Here is a 24472-nt window from a genome sequence, read left to right on the forward strand (position 1 = left end):
ACTACAGGATGTTTAAGTGCTCAAAATGGATTCTAGCTGCAAAATTAATTCCTGCTTTCATTCAGATTACAGGAAGTTTTAGCTATGTTTTTATAAATAATTGACACAAATATCTTGATTATATTATGAAAATCATTAGATTCTGTTCTTACATAATAAAAATATTTTTTTAGACGTTGTATTTATTTTTTTAACTGTAAACTATTTCCATACATTAAATAAATCAATCATTAATAAGCCCAATATACTTCCAACACAAGAAAGGGAGGATTGTATGAAGTCCACCTAATATAGCAATTTGCTTGTATATACATTTTAGGTGTCTAAAAAAGCAATCGTTCTGAAGTAAGGGCCAAATTTTCCTGTACAGACAGTTAAGATGTGTCATTGACTTTGATGGTTTCCAGAGGGAGAGAGATCCTGTCTCTCAAAGCTGAATGGGCTGGATCCTGAGTGATGAAAAGCAGGAAGAGACTCCTATTATCTGAGATCCTATTATACTGAAACATTTCTGCTTGCAACTTTAACTAGGTAATCACCTCTATTTAGAAGATTTTAAAAAGGAGCAAGTTAGCAAGGTCTGGAGTTCTTTATGCATTTGCACATACTTTCAGTTTGTTGCCTTTATGCTGGAGAGTTAAGAGAAGTCACTTTCATCACGCTACACTTTGCAGAACAGTACTGCATATCAAGGACTCATCCCTGACATCCTACATTGTGCTGAATGACATCCATTTATACCAGGCTTGTTGTATTCCATCCCATGACCTGGAATAATGAGGTGTGTGGCTGGTGTGCCAGGATTTGATATGTTGCAACATGGCATTATCTGCCTTGGGAAATGTGAAATGAAGGCATTGTCTGAAAAAATGTAATTAAGGAAAAGGTTTCTTAGCCCTTAATAGCAGAGCATGAACACTACAAAGACTGCTGCTCTTTTCTGAAAAGAAATACAATAACTAATGTCAAATGGAAATGTTTTTATTCTTATTTCTTTGGTTGGAAGAAGCATTTTGGAGAATACACAGCTCCAATCATGGGTTGGTATACAAGACACCAGACCTTTTGGCATTGGATGGGAAGCAGCTGTCCCAGAGGGGGAAAAGGATCTTGGGGCAGGAGTTAGCTGGGCTCATTGACAGAGCTTTAAACTAGATTTGAAGAGGGAAGGGGGCAAAACATCAGCCCATGTGAAGTGCATGTATACCAATGCACACAGCATGGGTAACAAACAGGAAGAGCTTGAAGCCATGATGAAACAGGAAAATTATGATGTAGTGGCTCTCACAGAAACATGGTGGGATGTCTCCCATGACTGGAGTGTGCGAGTTGATGGCTACGAGCTCTTTAGGAGGGATAGACGAGGAAGGAGAGGTGGTGGGGTGGTGCTGTATGTTAGGGACTGTTATGATTGCTTTGAGTACAAGTATAGTGAAGACAGGGTAGAGTGTCTTTGTGTTAGAATCAGGGGGAAGGCCAACAGGGCAGATGTTGTAGTAGGAGTCTACTATAGGCCACCCACCCAGGACAGAGAGGTGGATGAAATATTCTATAGGCATCTAGGGGAAATCCCACTATCGCTTGCCCTTGTTCTTGTGGGAGACTTTAACTTCCCAGACATCTGCTGGAAATACAACACAGCAGAGTGGGACCAGTCCTGGAGATTCCTGGAATGTGTGGCAGATAACTTCCTGAAACAGCTGGTGAGTGAACCGACCAGAGAAGGTGCCCTGCTGGATCTCCTCTTTATGAACAGAGAAGGACTGGTGGATGATTTGGCAGTTGGAGGCCAACTAGGGCACAGCGATCATGAAATAATAGAGTTCTCAGTTCTTAGGGAGACCAGGAGAGGGGGAAGCAGAACTGCCATCCTGGACTTCAAAAGGGCTGACTTTGTCTTGTTTAGGCACCTGCTTGAAAGGATCCCTTGGGAGACGATCCTGAAGGGTATAGGGGTCCAGGAAGACTGGACACTCTTTAGGAAGGAAGTCTTAATGGCACAAGAGCAGGCAGTCCCCAGGTGCTGTAAGAGAAGCTGGTGACAGAGAAGACCCCCCTGGCTGAACAGGGAGCTTTGGCTGCAACTCAGGGAAAAAAGGAGAGTTTACAGCCTTTGGAAGAAGGGGCTAGCCACTCACAGTGATTACAAAGATGCTGTGAGGGTATGCAGGGTGGAAATCGGGAGGTTTAAAGCCCAGCTGGAAATTGATCTGGCTTCAGCAATCAAAGACAATAAGAAATGTTTCTATAAGTATGTGAGCACCAAAAGAAAGACCAGGGAGAGTCTCCATCCCCTGCTAGATGCAGGAGGAAACATGGTAACAAGTGATGAGGAGAAGGCTGAGGTCCTTAATGCCTTCTTTGCCACAGCCTTCAATAGCAAGACTAATTGTATTGAAGGAATCCAGCCTCCTCAGCCAGAAGGCAGAGACTGGGACAACAACCCCCCCGCATTCCAGGAGGAGATAGTCAGTACCATCATACAACATGCGTGGGACAACCAGATGATCAGGCCCAGTCAGCATGGGTTTATGAAAGGCAGGTCCTGCTTGACAAATCTGATCTCCTTCTACAACAGGGCGACCTGCTTATTGGATGAGGGAAAGGCTGTGGATGTTGTCTACCTTGACTTTAGTAAGGCCTTTGACACCGTTTCCCACAGCATTCTCCTGGAGAAACTGGCTGCTCGCAGCTTGGATGGGCACACGCTTCGCTGGGTAAAAAACTGGCTGGATGGCCGGGCCCAAAGAGTTGTGGTGAATGGAGTTAAATCCGGTTGGTGGCCGGTCACAAGTGATGTCCCCCAGGGCTCGGTTTTGGGGCCACTCCTGTTTAACATCTTTATTGATGATCTGGATGAGGGGATCGAGTGCACCTTCAGTAAGTTTGCAGATGACACCAAGTTGGGTGGGAGTGTTGATCTGCTCAAGGGTAGGGAGGCTCTGCAGAGAGATCTGGACAGGCTGGAGCGATGGGCTAAGGCCAACTGCATGAGTTTCAATGAGGCCAAATGCCAGGTGCTGCACTTGGGCCACAACAACCCCCAGCAGCGCTACAGGCTTGGGGAGGAGTGGCTGGAGAGCTGCCAGTCAGAGAGGGACCTGGGGGTGTTGATTGACAGCTGGCTGAACATGAGCCAGCAGTGTGCCCAGGTGGCCAAGAAGGCCAATGATATCCTGGCTTGTATCAGAAATAGCGTGGCCAGCAGGGACAGGGAAGTGATCTTACCCCTGTACTCGGCACTGGTGAGGCCACACCTCGATGACTGTGTTCAGTTCTGGGCCCCTCACTACAAAAAGGACATTGAATTACTCGAGTGTGTCCAAAGAAGAGCAACGAAGCTGGTGAAGGGTCTGGAGCACATGTCGTACGAGGAGCAGCTGAGGGAACTGGGGTTGTTTAGTCCGGAGAAGAGGAGGCTGAGGGGAGACCTCATCACCCTCTACAGCTACCTGAAAGGAGGTTGCAGAGAGCTGGGGATGAGCCTCTTTAACCAAGTAATAAGTGATAGAACAAGAGGTAATGGCCTCAAGTTGCGCCAGGAAGGTTTAGACTAGATATTAGGAAGCATTTCTTTACAGAACGGGTTGTTAGGCGTTGGAATGGGCTGCCCAGGGAGGTGGTGGAGTCCCCATCCCTGGAGGTGTTTAAGAGTCGGGTCGACTTAGCACTGAGGGATATGGTGTAGTTGGGAACTGTTAATGTTGAGTTGATGGTTGGACTGGATGATCTTCAAGGTCTTTTCCAACCTAGACAATTCTGTGATTCTGTGATTCAAGAAAAATGGAATGAACTGAAGCAACCAAAATCAAGGCTCTTGAAAACATAACCGATGTTTGGTGTTTGCATAATGTATTATTATATTTTCACATCACCTGCACCCCATTAAAAGGAGCTATTCCTTGGAAATAAGAGAATTCATATCCTCACAAAGGAGTCATGTCATGGGAATCAAAAGCAAAAGTTTTGCTGGATGGTCAGGACTCTGAGGTTAATTTGGTCTTGTACTATCTGCTCATGAAATCAGCCTACACTGCTGCTGAAATCACAGGGCTTTTTTCACAGAAAAAACCCACAGTTGTGTAGTTCACAGTTATACAAACAAAAATGCAGCACTAATCATATGTTCTTATGACTATTGCTAATATTGTTATTATCTGTAATGCAGCAGCACATATGAATAACCCTAATATGGATTTGGGATCCATTGCACTGGGCATCCTGGAATCAGATGTCATACAAGCACAAAAGATAGCACATATGCTTGGAAAAGCTTACATCCTAGCTTGACATAACAAATCAATGAACCTCATTGGTACCAGATTGGAAGGAACATGGAGAGAAAGAATAAAATATGGAGAATAAGACCATATGCTTATAGAGGTGAGCAGGAACGCTCATGACTTTTCTCTCTCAAGGATTTCTGAGAAAGACAAAACGAGATGTGTGTAAGACCTTGAGGCTTATTGTATGTGAAGATGTGAGAGCTGAGCTTGTGTTGAGCAGCTTCAAGAACAAGGTCCTGGCAGGGATGATGTACTTCCCATGAGAGATCAATGTGTGGCAAAACCATAAGAAGAAGCTGCTGTGGAAGATGAGGAATACAAGGGGACAAATGAAGTAAAATGTCCTAAGCAAGAAAATGTTTGTAGGATTAGGGCCTTAGCTTTTCATCCTCTACAGAGCTCTTTATATTGAGTTCAGTGGTATTTAAAATCCATCCTTTCCCTTTACTCATGGGATGAAGCTGTGTAGAGATGGTGAGGCTAGTCACGCAAACGAGGTGAATGCTATTTGGCCTCATTGGCCCATCAGGGCAAGGATCTGGAAATTCCATTTTCACGGTATGACAGAGTATAAATAACAATAAGTGCGGCTGTACCTTCGTCATGCTCTATAGCCCCTGTATCGACAGCTAGGTCAGTGTGAGAGGGCCTTATTGTAAATGAGAATTAGACTGTGAGCATCTACACTCTTCTCCAGTACTTTCCTTAAAGGGATGAAGCACACACACACCTCCACCAGATGTCTTTAGGCCTCACACTTCAAGAAGACTAGCTGGCCTGCTTCTGCTTGACGTGGTCAGAAATAGCTTCTTGAAGTAGCATAAATAAGTGGAGTTACCCTGATCTAATACATCAATCAATAGTGCATTGATAAAACCTTAGCGGGTTCCTCATGCTGGTTCTGTATTTTATCACTCCTTTAGGTCTTAAATGTGCAGTTTTGGCTTTAGGAAGGCATCGAAATACAACAAGCAAGCAAACTGAAATGTCCCCCTACTTGAAGTGTTGAATATTGGTGACACCACAATTGAAAGAAGAACACTGTACCCAAAAAGGGTGGCCGTTCTAATTTTGTCCTGTCTTTGTCCTGCATGTGTTGGACATCCAGTAATTGTCAAAGCAGTCTAAAGACAAATTCCAGTAAAGTGGGATTGCTTTTTCAACTCTTACAAAATAAACAATCACCAGGTTTTGGGTAAAATTGCTGAAAAATGTGACATGAATATTGCACACTCAATCACATGCTGCAGAACAGTCACTGATGTAAAAAAAATGATTACTAAAGGTGCTATACTTTGTTACCTGCCGTCACGCACAAAAGATGACTGTTGTCCAATACAGTAAATGTTGAATAAATTGGCTTTGCTGCAGGATGTAATCACTTACATTAATAACAGTCATGAAAGACATTCCAGGCTCCTTGTGAAATATTTGCATCTGTTGAATTTGCTTTTTTTGTCATATAAGAAAATTTAACCAATAATATAGAATTCATACTGAACCGCTTCCTCTCACAGATGGGGTCTTTTACATGAAGAAGAGACGCAAATTTAGGACTAAGTTTTCAAGGCTTTCATGATATACAGTTATATCACTGTATAATTATATTGTTAGCAGAAATCGAGCAATAGCATTCAAATTCACATCTGGCTAGACTACAGACTGGAGTCCATATTTAAGCTTTAAGCAAAGATTCAGTTCAGGCTTTGTTAGTGTAGAAATCCTCAGAGTTGACCTTGCAAGAAAGTCAGTGTGCCCAGATGAGAGGATGCAGGTGTATCTCTGAGCTCAGGGGTTCTGGCCTGCTCCCTGTTGGCATCCCATCATTTGTCCACAGGCCCATCCCACATACACTCTCTCTTCATGCTGCATGAATCCTGTAACTTAATGTTTTGAACTTTCTGGCATTTAGACAAATGTTCAAGAGAAATGGACATTTACTTACCTCACTGGCAATTTCACTCATTAATTGTTGATGCTGGTCTATTAGAAATGTCATGCTGGTTCTGGTAGATGCAGATATACACATCTTTTCACATCAGCCTGTAGAGGTGAACTGCAGGTCAGTAGGTATTTCCATTACAATGTACTGGGTTTATCCAGAGCGACCAGTGAGAACAAAGAGCCACATTTATCTTTCAGCTTGGCATGTGCACATATATTTCATGCTAGACCCTGCAGCTGCATAAAAAGTTTCAGAAGACAAGCAGGAAGGGATTGAAGGAGACTGACTGAAAATGTTTCCTCCACAGTTTTCACAGGAAGTCACAGAATATGTATAAGATATTTTTAAAAGTCTTTTTACCACTTCCATTCTTTTCCCGGTGGTTCACTTTTCAGCTGACAAAGTGATTTATTAACTGTCTTTAAAAAGTTCCATTTCACTGAACAAATGATAAATATGAAAACCTGAAGCCTGACCCAACATCAATATCAAACTAGCTCAAACATTTGCAGGCTTAGTTTATTTTTCAAAGAATAAACAAAAGGAGAGTGAATGAATACTCAATATAAGAATGCATTGGAAAAGAATTATTGTTAGTCACAGTGGCTGAAAGACCCAACTTGTTGTGTTAATTCCGCTAGAGGCAGAAAATAATCACAACTGAAAATTGTGAATCAGTTACTTTTTCCCCTCCTTCCCTGGAGAAAGGGGGTCCATGAAGCAGGAACTGTATTTTTAATAAGTAAAATAAAACAAAACGCTAAACTGTGTCCTCTAGTTCACCTTCTCCTCCCCTCGATCCACCTTCTGAAGGTCATGTGACAGTTGGTGGTGTCACTTCTGTTAAACTCTATGGAAGATGGTCTCATTCCTAAATGCATACAAACACACACACACACACACACACACACACACTGCAAAGGCAAAAGCTATGAAGCAATCAAAATTCATGCATTCATTAGAAAACATGATTTCCTATTGTTCATGAATGCCATTAGTTTCACATAAGCATGGTTTAATTTAAGCCATTTATAACTTCTTCATTGTATTTTGTTTCAGCTCCAGTCTTCTTAAATGGATTTTTTTTTTCCAGTTCAAATACTGTTTAAATATAGAAAGACATGTAACTATGAAAATATTCACAATTTTGATGCAACTTGTTTTACATCTTGTTGATGCTTGCTGAACTGGCTCTCAGGGAGTTAAGAATGGAAGGGATCAAATGGTGCCCAGATGCAGTGACACCTGGCAACCCTCTACACCTACCAGTTTCAGTCAACTCAAGCTCAGGGTCCTGCAAGAAAAATAGAAAATCCACACGATCAGGTGAGACCTCTTGCAACAGCACCATCACCTTATTTTATCAATATCAATTGTCACTCATTCCTTGGAAGGTGGTAAAGGGCTGAACAGGTCCAAAACCTCTCTGAATGATCCAAAATTTCTGTAGCCTGTTGCTTCTTAAACTGCATTTCAGCACAGGTAGCAGAGGAGTAAATGGCACATGAGTTTCATCTTTTGGGACTGTACATACTGTTTTCCCCAAGCAAATCCTAGACATTACCTAAAAGATGTTTTACCAGCATAAGCCAAGCCAGAATACCTTTAGGCTCTTAGACACATAGCTATTCTGCACATTTCCTGGCGTCCATATGGCACAGCAGCATGTATCAGAAACAAAATCAGTTTTCAGAAAGAATCTGGAAAACTGCTCAAGGAAAAAGATTTTTCAGTAGAGGCAGAGGGTCAAGAGTGGAGATCCTGCACTAAAAGGAAAAGCAAGAAGGTGAAGGCTGTCAGGGCAGATTCCTCCACTGACAAACACATTTCCTCAGAGGAAAGATAATCCCTCAAGAAAACCACAGGGGAGGCAGGTTTGAACCCATAGCTGAAGGAATTAAGGGCTGTCTGGATTTACATCTGAGCCCAACCTTTCTAAAGGAACTGTTACATGCAAGTATTTCTTTTAATAATTTAAAAAGTAAAAGTTAATTCTACATTGTCTTGTGATTTCTGGAAAGATGAACAAGAGGAAAATTTATGCATCTCAGGGAAGACTGAACATATTCATTTTCAGTTGCTCTTGTAAAGGTCCCTGCTGTGGCAGAACCTGCTGAGACACAGAGAAGCCCCTGCACAAAAGTGAGGAGAGGACAAAGAAGAGGACAATGGCATTGTCCTACAAGATAAGAATAGAGCACAGACAGGAAAAAGTGGAGTTACTGACCTATCTTTCCTTGTGTAGGATACCAGATTAGTAAACAGTAAGTGTAGCTTGTCTCCCTAGCACCAGCTGAAGGCCAAAGATAGCACATCAACCTTCTCCAGGGTCTGCTGCAACAGAGGTAACCTTCAGGGTCAGGCTTGTCAGATTTGCTGATATCACAGGAGATTGTCTCCATGGCTAAAACACAGGCTGCCGTGTTTTAGCTGCTTATCCAAGTGACCATGAAGAAAATGAATTTATTTTCTCTGAAGCAGAAATGCAAAAAATTCATGTGGGTTGAAAAATGTGGGGCTGAATGGTATTATGATTTATCATAAGAGTAAATATATTTAATTATATGGCCCAAATCTCCACTAATATTTAGCTTTCTACAAAATAATGAGAAACTCAATTTATGTGAAAGACTGTAGCATCAGAAGCCTGACAGAGCCTGTGACAGGTGCTTCTGGAGAGGGCAAGACAGAAAGAATCAAGAATAATTGTGCTACACGGACTGGAAACTTTCAAAGGGAAACCCTTTATTTTAAGGGGGATACTCAATAAGCTCACTGAAGCTGAAGTTAAAAGAACTGTGTTCCTGAGAAATCCCATGTGTCATCCAGGTCCAGTTTAGTCACAACCAACTCTGGTGTTTCAACCCTCAGCATCCATAGCTGGCTACCTTCTCCACAATATGAATTACCTGGGTTGCTCTATTCCCTAGACTTTCCCAGAGAAGTTGTGGATGCCCCCTCTCTGGAAGCGTTCAGGTTGGATGGGGCTTTGAGCAACCTGGTCTAGTGGAAGGTGTCCCTGCCCAAGGCAGGGGGGGTTGGAACAAGATGATCTTTAAAGGTCCCTTCCAACCCAAATCATTCTGTGAATCTGTGATTCTATGACTTGTACCTTCTCAAATAAAGCCAGAATACACTTATAACATCTCAGCTCCAAATTGATATGGTAGAGGCAACTCTATCATTTTGGTTTGTTTTGCTTTTATTTGGTTTCAGAGATCAGATCCTTTCAAGATGCCAAGTTTCAATTCTGCAGGCTTCCTGGTACGGACCCATCCTTGAGGACTGACAACATCAGCAGAAACTGAAAATCCTGGGGAGATACACACCCCACTGATGATTTGGTAGAAAGAATATGGCTTCTTCTAAAAAAAAAAAAAAGTAATTGTTTTTTTTAGATCAGATGATTGCAGGAAAGACTTTTTAAATGTGCAAAAATCAGGTAAGGACTTAACTTCCATAAGGAGTTGGAGGAAATCGTGTGTCTAACTAGCATTTGTATCTTATGAAACTCCTCTTCAGTGAATATTCAGTTATTCAATTTGCAAGCATAAATGAACAATTTTCATGATCTACATATTGTACTGCAATCTGAAATGGCTGTAAACTATTTATGTGGCTATTTTACTGTCAGTGTAATATACTTTTTTAATCTGGAAATATTCCTTTCACTTAGCTGCTGCTGACGATTGAAGAAGAGAGACACGTTCTTTACATTTCATATAGGTGTTCATCAAGTGATGATAAATATGTTCCCAAATATCTTTCATAAATGGTTCTCTGACTTTTTTTTTTTTTTTCCCCCTGGAGTAACAATGTCCAATTACTTTCTGTATTTTCCCTGAGGGTAAGATATATCCATTTTATCAGATAGCTCCAAATAAGTTTGCTTTGGTTACTACATACATTAAAAAATATCTTACTCTATTATGATATAACTGGTTGTTAAAGCAATACTTTTAAAAATTCTCTTCAGAAATATCTCTAGCAACATAAATCTGTTTTTCTTAATGGCCTCCAGACCATTTTGAAGTGATATATTTTGGACGCATCAAAACTTTTTTGAACCTTGCGTTTAAAGTTACTTACTTAATCAGGGAGCTAAACAACTTTTCCTGTAAGTACGTGCACCTTACAGGTTTCAAATATGTTTTTAGAACTACCCCTGGCCAAATGTTTGCTATCAAATGTGGCATGTATTCAGCTTTTTTCTTCCTTTTGGATTTGAGTCTCACTCTGAGAAGAAGGGTAAGACAGCCAGGATATTTTTTCTCGGTTTGATTTTCTCCATGTTCTGTCCTTGAGTCTTAAAATGTTATAATTTCTTTTCACTGAAATAGTAATAGGTCCATAATGACAAGACATGTATCAGTTAAGTAGTGCATTCATGTTTCTTTTTAAAATATAATATACAAACATTCTAGTTCTTCACTTTCATAATGACTAAAAATGGATTTTTTTCCCCCCAGAGATATTTTCAAGAAATCTTCTTCCAGAATTCAGAAACTAATTTTCTTTTTTTTTGCTTACTCAATGGCCATCTTCATCACCTTACTGTCAGCTTCCAGTGTTACACTGTCCTTAGAGGTATCAACATCACCCTCGATCAAGTGATGCTTCTCCTTGATCAAGGAAAAAAGAGGGAGTATCAAAGTGAAGGGGGAGGGATGCAGTACTGCCTTTGAACGTAGGAGCAACACACCACTGTAATAGTTCTACTTCTGCAGTAGCTGTACTATGGTGCTGCAGTAATATGCTGTGCTACTGTAATATGCTGGACTACCATAGCAGCTCTGCTATCATCACTTCAAGAGGAAGAGTCATAAAATGAAATCACTAAAAATAACTCTTAAGATGAGAAGCTGGTCCTATTCAGCTTATAAAAAGGAGGCTGAAATAAGATCTTGTATAGCTACTCACACATGTAGGGGAAAAAGGATCTAAAAGTCTGTAGTTCTGGCTTTTAGGAAAGAAAGTAAAACTGAAAGTCTTTTCAGTCTTATATAACACAGGACAACCAGATCCAATGAGCAGAAGTCAGGCAAATTCACCTTGACATATGATGCAGTTTTCTAACAGCGAGGATGATAAATTAACACTGATTTGGGAGGGTGGTGCAGTCACTATAATTGGAAGGTGACGTTAGTTGCCATCCTAAAGATAGGATTTGATCCAGCTTCTGAGAGCTTGAAGGCTGCACAGACAGGTACTTAAGTAAGCCTAGGTGGTTGTGTTCCATCTTGCCTTGGATCTTGTGGTTCCAAATACCATTCTGCCATCCACTTTCAGCCACACATCCCTAAGGGAAGAAGTTTTGACAGCCTTGCCAGCATAGTCCCACAGAACTGGCAGCTCTGCAATAAATGACTGTAATCTGTCCCCAAGGCTCTTCATTTGAATAAGAAGAACAACTATCCAGATTTTGTTTTCTCCATTTTCCTCCCTTATTCTAAAACATCAGACTTTGACTGGAGCTGGATGCAGGACAGCAGATGGACTGGTACTCTGGGATGCACCTGTCAGTAGACTGATGACTGACATTTACTCAAAGTCCAATTGAACATCAAATCTGGGATGATAAAGAAATGTTTATGGGATGAAAAATACCTCCATACTGGAAGGACTTATGACACTTTTTGCAATTTAAGTAAAAGAAAAACAGGTCCTTTGTGCTGTGTGTAGATCTCCTTCACTGTAGACTGATACCTCTATCTTGTCAGTTCCCTCTCTCTGGTACACAAGGGTTTAGCTGACTGAGGATTGAAATATTTAAGTCTAATTAAAGTCATTGTGTTCAGTACAGGAATGTGTGGGTGACATTTACATGCCTTTAATACATGAAGACAGTCAATTTAACAGTCATCTCTGGCCTCTAAAGATGACATACTCCATGAAAAGATGAAATCACCACTTCTCTTAATGATGTCCCTCATGAATACAGCATCAAATCCAGCCATCAAATGTTATTTGTTACCCCAAAGCTTTTTGCTTACTGAGGGTCTTCTGAGCCCTTCTTACCCCCAACTCCTTTCAGTCTCTGCTACAATGGGAAAACTGGGAGCTGGTGACTCCATCCAGAGCTGAGGGGTTTAGGCTTATAGCTACCACCAGCAGAAAGGTGTCACATCCGATTGGGCAAAAGCAGGAGGAGTCCAGTAGCCAATAGGCTCTGAGTGTCTGTCCCCATGGCTCCAAGCAAACAGAGGAATAGTCCTTCTCATACAGGGAAGAGGTGTCCACCGCCTTTAGCAGATCTGTATCAGAAAATGAAACAATCTGTAACAAGGTCTGCTTTACCACTTCTCCCCAGAGCTAGCATAGTTTTTCAACACCTCAGATTCACCACTCCCAGGACCTGTTCTACTTGGGTGATCCACACCCTCACCTTGGGGCATTGCTTCCCATCCCTTTTCCCACAAGACCAAAGTTCTGCCACTTGCTTTTGGTCACACCTTCAAAATCTGGCTCCAAGCTCTTATTAAAATCCTCTTGGAATAGACTTTTCAGGCAGGGAAAAAAAAAAAAGACATTTTGAGATGGAAAAATCCCTCATATACAATCACATTAGTCACAGCATCCCAGAACTTCACTCCCTGACCAAGACTCCTTTGAGCTAGACAGGGTACAAACACAGAATAAAATACTGCCATGTCACAGACACTTATAATTCTTTGAGTGTTAGATTAAAAAAGCCAAGAAGTCTGGTTGATGGTGTTTTACATTCACTTTGTGCTGCACAGGCAGACCAAAGAAATTACAAGGAGTGGACAGTCAGGTTGGTTCCTTGATGCCTTGGAAGTCAACTGATCATTTCACTGTATTTTGAAAGTACCAAACATATATACCATGTGGTGTGATACAGACTTGTTTTACACTGAGAGTTTTAAATTAAGTCCTGTGAAAGGGGAGTCTGTGCAAGCAAAACACAGTGTGTCTAACTGATGTGCAAAAATTTGCAGAAATTTTAGGTATTTGAACCTGGCAGGGGAAAAGAAATTGCTTTACATTTCCTTTAAAGTTAATAGAGCAGGGTAGGTGTGTCTGAAGATAGTGGAAGGAAGATGTAGCCTCACTAAGTGAGATGTTTATCTTTCTTCATTAATTGCACAGAGACTTAAATGCTAGATGTCTTTGACTATTCAGTATCCACTCCGTGTAGTCCTCTTTGAAGATATGGACTTAATGAAGCATGACCAGCTCTTTTTAAAAAAGAAAATTATAACCATGGTGTCCCTCTTTCCTATCATGTAGATACTAACAGAGTGATGAAAATGCTTGCTCTAGAGTGGGACAGCCTTGGTTGTGCACCCTCAGACTCAGGGAAATTTGTCTCCATATTTCCCAGGAAAATATCCTAACAAACAGGTTCTGGTGTACTAAATAGGGGAGAAAATTTTCTCCCTTTCTTCTAAGGTGTAAAGGTTAGATTACCAGGTGCAAAGGGACAGGCATGGGGTTTCTGTCCTTGGATACTGTCATCCAGGGATTTCTGAGTCTGAGTTCTGTCATTTCAATACACTTTCCCTCCTCTTTTCCTGGAAATAACACATGTGATTCAGATGGCTCCCTTCCTCAGTTTCAAGAAATAGATGAACAGCTGTAATTTTGCAGTCAGCGATGTCAAGAAGTTGCCAATATGTATGAATTGGTTATGACACGGGGGTGGAGGAGAGTATAATATGTGTAATATAGTGAAAGCTTTAACATAACTCCTGACTTTTAGCTACTAACAGAGGTAGCTAACTTACCCTGCAGCGACTGCTGATCTCTGCTTCATAGTGATGCGCTATCTTCAAGTTTATCAGCTTGTTTTCTCCAAGTCTTTCCAACTATTAGGAACATAAGCACATATCTATCATATGGATCTGTGACTATTATAAACAACATTTTCCACAGTAACTCAGTAATGAACAAGATGAAGCACAGAACCAGAGCAAAAAGTTATTTTTGTAAAGGAGAAAAATACAACCATTATTTTAAGATTTTGGGTTAGGATGTTCCTTCCTCCCTTCTCCTCCTGTCAAAAATAAAAGCCAGTTTGTCATAAAAATCCCCCCATGTGCAGGTTTGTGTGAACAGGCTCTGTAGGGGCATATGGACATGTGTTATGACCCAGACCAGGAGCCCAGGGTGTTGTAACCTTTACAACATGATACCCTCGGGTTAAATTAAGGTGAAACAACACCAAATGTTAAAATGTTTTACTTGCAGTAGAAACAACTTAAACTTGGAAAAGGGATAGTAAGCGATGTGGCCTCTTATTGATAAATCTATAAGAAAAAAAAAAAAAAAAAAAAAAAAAGGAAGTAGAAGAAAAGGAAGGGAGAGAAAGAGAGTAAAGAATCCAGATCACCACCCCAGGTTCCAGCGTTGTCTCAGGTCCTGTAATCTCTTATTGTTTGATTTGCATACTAGATGAAGAGAGGCTGCTTTTCCATGAACTCATTAGCATGAGAGACAATGAAAGGTGGAGCATGGCTTCTGCACATGCTGTTGAGGGAGGAAGGAGTGCATTAACCCTTTTGTCCAATTGAGTCAGTGGTTGTGATCTCCCTCTGCCACCTTTACCTTTCCCGCAGTTACTGCCGGTTTTCGCTGACTTCATGCTTCTCGGGCAATCATCCAGCCTTTGGCTCTTTCTGGGGCAGATGTTCCCATCTGATCAGTCTTTTAGCCCTTCTTCAAGGGTGTAGTCCTTAGCAAGGCTTGCACCGTTTATACAAAGTATCAAACTTACACAACAGAGCCAACCTTTAGCGGTCCTCCTTAGAAGATCAGTGCTGCAAACAGTTCAATGAATGTTTGAGGCATTAACTCCTTCACTTCCTCACAAAATGGATGGAGAAAATTACTGAAAACAGATGGCCGAAGGCAGGCAATGGAACTGAGATGGAGCATGTGAGGGTCTCCCAAGAGCTGATGAGCTCCGTTGAGAGCTCACAAGAACTGATAAACTCACACTCAGAGCTGGCTGAATTTGAGACCGGCTGTCCGTGGGCACTGTCCTCAGCACAGGTGGGGTGTTGAGGAGGAGGAGGAGGCTGCTGCCTTGCAATGGCTACATGCAGGCGTACACCCACCCCACTGGGCCAGGACTCTCGGAGGATGGCGAGTCAGGGCCAGGGCACCCAGCTCCCAGAGCAAGTGTGCAGCCTGGGTAGTCAATGGATAATTACCTGCTACTAAGTGTAACAGCCTGCCTCTATTAAGAGTAACAGCTTGGGCAATAAAAGATCTCCTAGAAGATAATGGCTGTGGTCTGTGTATCCCCTGATTTGGCAGCAGAAAAAAGAGATTTTTCAAATTTTCCAGCCTATTTTTCAGGAGAAATATTTTTTTTTCTTTTTTTCCCCTCTGAAAATTACAATTTTTTTTTCTCAGCCTTTCATTTTTTAGGCTGTCTTGGCTACTGTTTGGGGATTTTAGTTATTTATAATTATTCTTCTCTCTTTTTTGTTTACCTCACTGGCAAAACTGTAGTTGTGAAGAGAATGCATCTTGTCAAAGCATTAAATGCCCGGGTTTTTTTTCAGGGAAAAATAATAAAACATTATTTTAAATTCATCAAAGAGTGTATCTAAAGAAGAACCAACACTTTTCAGTTAGCTCTGTTAGGAAATAATTGAGATGATACCTCCTTGAGCATACTATGATAGGAACAAATCAAAACAGCTGTGTTCTGGGTAGAAGAGGGTAGCAAATGGACTCTAAAAGCAACGATCTTCTTTCCTCAAGATTCACAGGCACTTTCAGGTTAGTCTATTAGGAAATGAATAAATAGTAAGATCACTTCAGGGACTTTTTGTAAAACTGAGTCTTCAGCAATCCTAAATATAAATCCACACTGCTTGGTACCAATCTTGTCCTGCTCTATCTATGGTTAGAGTTTGTCTGTATATGGGAATTTAGCTACAAGATAAAATAATCCTTTATATAAATATCTTATGAGTCAGTCCCAGCTGTAACTCCAAAGTGGTGAAGTCGTTAAGTAAATGCTGTTAAGAGATATGTAAAATGAGCTATGATTTCTTCACAAGAAAATGCTTTTATGACATTTAATATAAGAAAAAATGCTTTAAAAAGGCAGCATTGGACCCCGTGTCATGCTATACAAATGACTATTTGAAAAGTAATAGGGTTAAAATAAGATAGAGATATGAATCAACATGTCTGGTATAGCTATTGTGATGGGTTTACATCAGCCACACTGGGGCATCCTATGATGCTTCTGTAGATCAAATCTTACAATCTTTTCATAAGAAGAGAAATGGATATTTTATGAATATGAAAAATGATGTACCATGTGCATAATGTGTTTCTGTCTGTAGATAAATCTTTGTATTATTAGCTCATCAAAACTAGTCTGTTATTCTGTTATTAAAATTGGATACATTATTTATATATTTTTTAATCAGTTGAATTAATTTTTATAATGGTGGCTTGTGATAACTTTCATTTCTATTTCTTCTCACTATGAATTTTAAAAAAAATATAATTAGAAGTCACACCATATTTCTAAGTTTCCTTTTTCATCTGTGGTATTTCCTGGAAATATAATCTATGCATTATTTATTTTTTGTCACAAAACAGTTAATTTCTTTATAGCTTCATCAAAACTGGACTGCCTGGGGAGCAAGCCAATTTTATCAGCAATTAAAAAGGTCATTCTTTTAGATTTTAAAATGTACTGAGTAACTTTTTTTATGGGCCATATGTTAAAATATAGCCGTGTTCTGATAAGTGATCATAATGTACAACTGGTTTCATGGGATTCTAATTTTTATCATTCTTCAATTCCACATCTGTCACTTTACAACCAAATTGTGATTGCCAGCCATGCAAATGTAAGTGGTGGAACATACGCTATGATTCTTAGGTATGCACACCCAACTTGGAAAACAAGCACCATCAGCAACAAATTTTGTTTCAAGTTTCATTGACTTCTTTAGATGTTCCTGGGTGCTGCCATTAAATTGTTTTATAAACTGCCAGTAGCCTAAAACTGATAACAGAGCCTTGTTCCTGTGTGGTCACATCTGGCCTGCATTGCTAACAACAGCAGGAAGCTTATAAGCATTCCCTTTGTTCTGATGGCTTTACATAACTCTAAATTGGCACCGAGAACAGATCTGTGGCTGCTGAGGGTCCTGGTGTTGCTAATCTGGAAGCAGATAAAGCTCATGCTAAAGTCAGCAAGACATCGTAAAGAGGAAAAGTCTGTCCATGCAAACCACACCGACCAGAGCCTCAGCACCTTCCTAAACTGCCAGCACCGCAGTGATGTGGGCCAGTGGTTGCTCAACAGGAAGGTGGCAGGGTGAAGAAAAGGGTGGCTTTGATGGAAAGCAAGGGAACTGGGAAGTTTAAACATTCATACTTCTTTTGGGGGGGAAAGCAGGAAACCTGAAGTCCTACTATATTTTCCAGAAAAACTGAGGAACAGACCAAACTTAAAACAATGTTCAGTTCTTTAAAAGTAGAAACTGAGCAGAAAGTCAGGCAGAAAAGATGAATGGCTGCAACTCAAGACTCAAGACCAGATAAGAAGGCAGCAGAAACAACAAAGAGGAGTTGCGTGCATAGGCAAGGCCCATGCAAACCAGCCTCTGTCCTAGGAGAGGAAATGAGTGTCTGAGTGTTGTATTTATCGCAATGACATAAAATTCCTTACATGGAAGAGTTATCATTAGAAAAGTATGTCCAAAGGGTAGTCAGCTTTCTTTGATGCAGTTTAGATCTGGAGACAAGCATTGCTATCACAAGTGGCACTGGCCAGCCTTCTGCAGAGCACTGCCTACGTTCTCTGAAACATCACTTTCGGAAAAAATGACCTGTGTTCCTAGAGCTGTTCAGTTTGAGAGAAATGATTTCCAATTTATTTCTTTGCATATGAAATGAGTGTCTCTTTGGTCGGTGTCATGCCCTAGTCTAAGGGATGAGAAATGAGAATTCAATAGTCATGTTTCTTCTAGGATGAAAACCTAGACCTTGTATATATGGTAGCTTAAATTGAAAGCATCTGAGCTGTGGCTGAAGTTGCAGAGCTCAGCTACATGATAGTAGGAAAATGTTATTTACTAAGATTAGTTAATCTGTAAATGTTTTCAGAGTGTTCAGAAAATGTGTAGGTCCACGCAGCAGCTGGTGTGTAGTACTGCTTCTCTGATCTGAATCCCTGCAGATGCTAGGGAAAGGACTATTTATCTAAGAAGCTGCTCCCTGTCTCAGAAGCATGTGGTCAGCCTTCGTGATGCCCTGAGAAAGAAGCGGGAACAGAAGGTACCACTCTGGAGAAGTCACTACTCCAACGGATGTGAGGAGGAACTTTCCTTTTCTACCTACCTGAAAGACTTAAGGGGAACACACAGAATAACTGCCAAGCTGTCATGGAAAATTAACTATTTACTTTATTTGGTGTGCTAGGGTCTGAATGATGTAGATCTGGGAAGATACTTAGTGTTTTCTTGGGACACCTCTGATTAAAAAAAACCAACCACCACATAATGGAAACAATGGAATCTTTACGGAGGTCTGAGGGTCTTGAAGACTAAATGGCATCAGTGAGAATAAAGGCAAGAGGATCCTAAGGACACATCCAAAACCAAACTTAAGTGTTGCAAAGAAGAAGATAATTGAGGCAAATCTCTGTATGGGATCCAACTAATTATCCCATTGAGCAGAAACATGTCTGAAGTCAAGCTACTGAGTGCAGGGTTGTGAGGTGAGAGTCAAGATGGGAATGCTGTATACTCAAGTACATCTTCGGTCTCAGTGTTGACATAGACATTCCATCCCTTTTTCTTTTCTCCTCACAGGATCACGTACTTAAGGCAGGGTTTTTGAGTCTCCCTTTGAAGCTGGGCAGGCTTGCTCCAACTTTTAAAAATTTACCTGCTGCTGCCTTTCTGTAGGACGGGGTAGTGGACAGAGCAGCTACTCAGGAAGCAAACACTACAGTCTCCTCTCTGCCTCAGGGGTTTCAAACCCCCTTTGTAATGTCTTTAAGCATCCTCATGTCATGCATCAACAAAGCAAGGGCAGTTAAGAATTACAACATCAGACATAAGTGTTTTTCCCAATTTGCCTCATTCTGCTTGAAGCTAAGGAAGAGGAGAAGCAACGAACAGAGACAAGTGGGTGCATGTGGGTGCATAAAGCTCTCACATGGTTATGCATTAAGGGTCCCTGCGATCTCAGTCCTACTTCCAGGCATCCTCGGGGGAATCTTTGCAAGTTGCTTGCAAGAAGAAATGGTCTCACAGCAGCAGAGAATTGAAAAGTAATAAAAAAATTAAATTAGATAAAATTAGTTTAAATAATGAGAAAGAATATAAAGGAGATGATCTCAGAGGCAGGTGCCCTTTTGAAAAAGTAGCTTTATGAGGTTTTGATTTAATTTATTAAAGCTAGGTTGACAGTGTCCCTTTTAAATGCTGTGTGGAACATTATCTTCTGTTGATGGACGATGACAAAAAGCAGTGCATCTAGCGTTGAGTGTGGCAAGAGGAGGAACTTCAAGTTTTGCTCTGTTTTTCATCTTCTCTCCATATTTTGGCCCTATCTGGCAGTTGATTCCTGCTAAATAGGCTTACTGCAGAAAAGCCCTGAAGCCTTCCAATTTTATGGTACCTTGTGGCAGGTAACTTTGAAATAATCTCAATAACACAATGAGACTTAGATTTGGTGCCTAAATAGTAAAAAATCCCCTAAAATTAAGAAACTACCATTTTAGTTAAAGATTTTCAGGTGGTTCCCATTGGCTAACACATGTTTTATCTTCCTGGCTCTTTCAGATGAAATCAAAAGAGACATGAGGGTTTTTTCTACATCCAGATCAGGCATAATCTAAACATTCTTGCTATCAAACCATGTTTCTTGTGCTTGCTTAACTCAGCTTCTTTACAAAGTGTGTTATAACAAGGTAGAAACAGGACCCTCATATTCCTAAACCAAAGCACTCACATTTAGAAGTAGTGGTATGCCTATACCAGCTCTGGGCACTCCTTGCTGGCATGGTACACCGCAGCAGGGCCTCTGCCTGTTTTTTCCTCCTTGGTCTCTCATCAGTTTTAATGCCATTCTATTTCTTTGTGATAATGGGTTTATGAAGATACTTGTTAATGAAGCAAAATCTGATTTTCCCATATGTGTAGAGCTCTCTACACCGCTCTGCGATCCCATTAGAGTTTATGAATGATGTAAAGAGAGATTAGCATAAACCAGAATAGGAAATTATCAAATCAGTCTGTGCTGACAATTTACCTTTCTCTATGTAAGTCCAATACATTCCAGTGATAGCTAGACCCTGGATGTCTAGATATCTAGACAATTCTCTTACTTCGTATGGTCTCATTCTCAGCAGATGCTTCTCCAGCCTCTACCACTGCAGAAAGGAAAGCATGGAAAATGTTCCCTCCTGCCCAGATTCAGGCAGTCCTGAGATGGGATCCAGAATATATTAGGAATATATTCCAAAAATACTGGACCCTAGGTCATTTATGGAAGAGTGCAACTGTTTTCTGCATTGCTTAGTTTTCCACAGCAGTATTTTTGACCTTGCCAGCTGCAACTCAGTGTGGCACCTAATACATTAGGTTTTCATACAATAGACAGGATTCATTAACATAATCACTAACCTATTCACTCTAAAATGACTTCTGCAAGTCTTGTCTTGCCATCATTCAATGTGAAAATGAGCCTCAGATGAATAAAAGTTCTGCAGCTCCTGCAGCATCTGAACCTATATTAACTTTGATTAAGCTGATTTCTAGACTTCTTGATTTTGCTGCTCTAGATCTGACTTCAGGTGGGTAAATGGGGTTAGAACAAATAGCTTTAATTCTAGCTTTTAATGCTTTCTCTCTTAAATGAAAACTAACAAAGTGCTGCCCCAGAGCAGTCCTTTTTTTATTTAAAAAATAATAGCAGAATGGCTCAAATGTCTCCATAGAGGATGATTAGACCATCATTCTAAGCCATCTTCTGCTCTCACTTGTTTCTCTAATAATGAATAGCAACTCCTGTGATTTGACAGTTACTCCAGATTATCAAGAATACATACAGGAAACAAACCTGAGCTTTGTTTTTCCAATGGTGCTCTCATTTTAACACACTTCATTTTAATGTACCTTGTTTTACACTTCCATGACAGAAGCCACAGAGTAGTCATTTAGTGTAATATAAATGCAAGATCTAAGATGTGCGGTAGATACATTGTCAGTCTCTCTTGTAATTTATTATTTACAATATGTTCTCATTCATTTGCAGTACAAAAGTACATCACTATGTGTTTTAATTTATTAAATAGTAGATTGTTACCTCTAAGGCCCATGTTCCAAGTACAACTGAGTATTTCTCCTTTGTTAAAAAAAAAAAAAAGTTGTTTAGAAAGATATTATAGATTAACAGCTTGTTCAGCACAAACATCCACTAGATATTGATATGAAGAAAAAGAACTGAAGAAATAAGTTATATGTGTTCTATTTAGCATCTTTCGTCCTAAAGCAAGATTGTGTTTATTTTGCCTTCTCTGTCTTTACTGGAGTTGCTAATTTTTTATCGGTGTAGCAAAAACTAATCCATTCTAGACTCTTTTTCCCCCCCCAAAAAATATTGCCAAAAAAGGACTTGAGACATAATTCTCATTCATAGGTAGGCCTTGCTACTTTATTCTTGCAGTATACAAGATGTTAGAGTGAGTGCAACTGTAAATTCCTTCCAGATTAAAACCTTTCATACACTAGAGTGACAAGTAAGGGGGACTGAGTATAAATGAGGATAGCAAATGCCTTTGGAAAATCCTTGCTTTCCATTGCTCTGTGGCCACTTACACTGCTTGTATAGTCACTTATACCTAAGCAGAATAAATGTAACATAAGTATTAATCAGAGGTCTCAATTTATCCAGTCATTTCCAACTCTTTGTATACATGATAGCACAAGGAGAAAGGAAAGGGAGGACATGACTTCTGTGTGGTGCAAACCTCTACCTTCAATGATGACAGTACTGAGAAAAGATATGGAAATGCCAAAAGTGTCAAAGAGGGGCCATCACTGATAACAATCAGCAGAACACCATGCCAGAACCTGTAGGGGAAAACCTAGCAAAAGGCAAAGATGCTAACTGGAAGAACATGTTAACTGGAAGAACAAGGAATAATAATCGTAGGACCAGATAAAGAACATTTCACTGGTTATGGTAAGGTACTGCTTTCTTTCCTCACTGAAGAAGCTATGGCCAACATATTCAAGCTGGGTATTTAAATCAACATTGCCGCATAGCAATCTAAATAAATGTCCCAATTTTCAGATTTGATGTACTGTTGCAGCTTTTCTTGGCTCCAGAAAGTATGAATTCTCAGCACCTCAGAAGATCAAGCTGTTTATGTGGGTGGTGATCATAGTAGAAAGTTAAACCAATGTATCTTAACTTGCACGTGCAGAAACCAGCATGTCCACACACAGGGTATTTTTCATCAGTAGATGTCTGACCTACCTATTATTTTATTCACTTTATTACCAGTATGCTAATTCTTGAAATTAACCCAACTAGCTTTCACTTTCCATTTATTGGCATATCACCCATATGTAATAAAGGATTGGGTTCAACTTGCAGATTAAGGCTCCTAAATGTAATCTCTATTATGGAAAGGTAGTCAGTAGAGTCAGTGGAATCAAGAGTGGTTTTCAGCTGACCTGATGCAAAGCTGACATGGTGTCTGTTTTGAGGTGAGCAGAAAAACTCTAGACTAGAGTCTCCTCTTCTTTAGAGCCCATTCACTGTGCTGAGAAAATCTTACCGACTACCTTGGGAACAGAGACAGCTATCTCACACATAGACATATATAGATTATGTGTAAATACACGTAGACATCTTACATTTAGGTCTTTTAAACTGGGTGCTGAAATCCACTCGCTATGACTATCATCAGGCATCCAAATTTGAATTCAGTCTTGAATAAATCCATTCCTACATGTAAAATTATAGAGTCCTATTAGAGCTGTCTTCAGCAATACTCATAAGTTAATAAGCTCTCAGAACCAGAGCATATGGAAAACTTATACTGTTTTCTGAAGTAGAAAGCATGGCTTTGTAGCTAAAGAATGGATAGTTTTCCTGACATAGTACTTACCAAGAAAATATTTCTCTTTATTTAGACAGGAAGAAAAAGCAAAAGTGGATCACTTGGGAAGACAGATTTCCAAATCTCAATTGTGTCTCAATGGCACAGCAAAATTGCCTATCAAGGTACTCAAGCTAGATCTGAATTAGTTCTGTCTTGGGTAAGCCTTGGCTACTTTTATGGTCAGGGGAAAAACTAAAGGAGAATAAGTATCTTTGTTCTTCTTGATCACTTCTGCTGTGGAAACCGTTAGTGAAAATGAAATCTGGCATGTAGAGAGCTCTCACTGAAAAAACCCCAACAACTCTTGGCACTGTCTCTGCTTACTAAGCTCTTTAATTTCTTTAACTGTGTTTTGGCTTATTTACCTGTGCTATTCACAAATTGTTGTTTTATAGCATCTGACATATACGTAATCTACAACAGAGAAAAAGCTTCAAGCAGTGACCTTAGCATTATGACCTTGGGTCAAGTCCTCAAAGTATTCCTTTCAGTGGGAAATACCTAAATATCTGCAATGGTAGGGCTGCAGCCCCTAACATTAGCCATGAAAAGAGTGGCGAAGAGTAGTGTCCATAACTCCTTCCAGCAAGCAGTTTAGTGGATGGTTCTTTTACTTTTTGTCCTAACACTCATGAAAACACATGCATAGAAATTTCTCATTGTTCATTATGCCAATGCCAAGAAGGACAGCATCAGAGATTGTGCTGGGAACAGGACAATAATAACTCCTTTTTTTTTCCTTACAATGACAATTTTTTACCGAGCATTCACAATTTCTCTGTCTCCCTCACCTGAATGAGGGAGCTCCACCAGTTCTCCAGTACAGTTCTGCATTTGTAGATGTGCCTTTCTGCTGAAGGTATCAGTCTTTGTCATAACCTGGGAAAGGGAAGGCTCCTTACCTCCTTCCTCAGTTATATTTAATACCATGTTTTCCTTTGCCTGTTGATATTTCATCCATCTGCCTATGCTGTACACAGCTCTCCCTTCCCTCACATCTGGAGAGACAGTGCCGTAGCAACCACATCCCTTTTAAGTTCATATTGAGAAATACAGCCACAGGGTTCTCCATCAGGCTACTTAAACATGCTTCTCATGCGTACCCAACGTGGGACA

Source organism: Strix uralensis, chromosome 2 (assembly GCF_047716275.1).
Source record: "Strix uralensis isolate ZFMK-TIS-50842 chromosome 2, bStrUra1, whole genome shotgun sequence".
NCBI classification, from domain to species: domain Eukaryota; kingdom Metazoa; phylum Chordata; class Aves; order Strigiformes; family Strigidae; genus Strix; species Strix uralensis.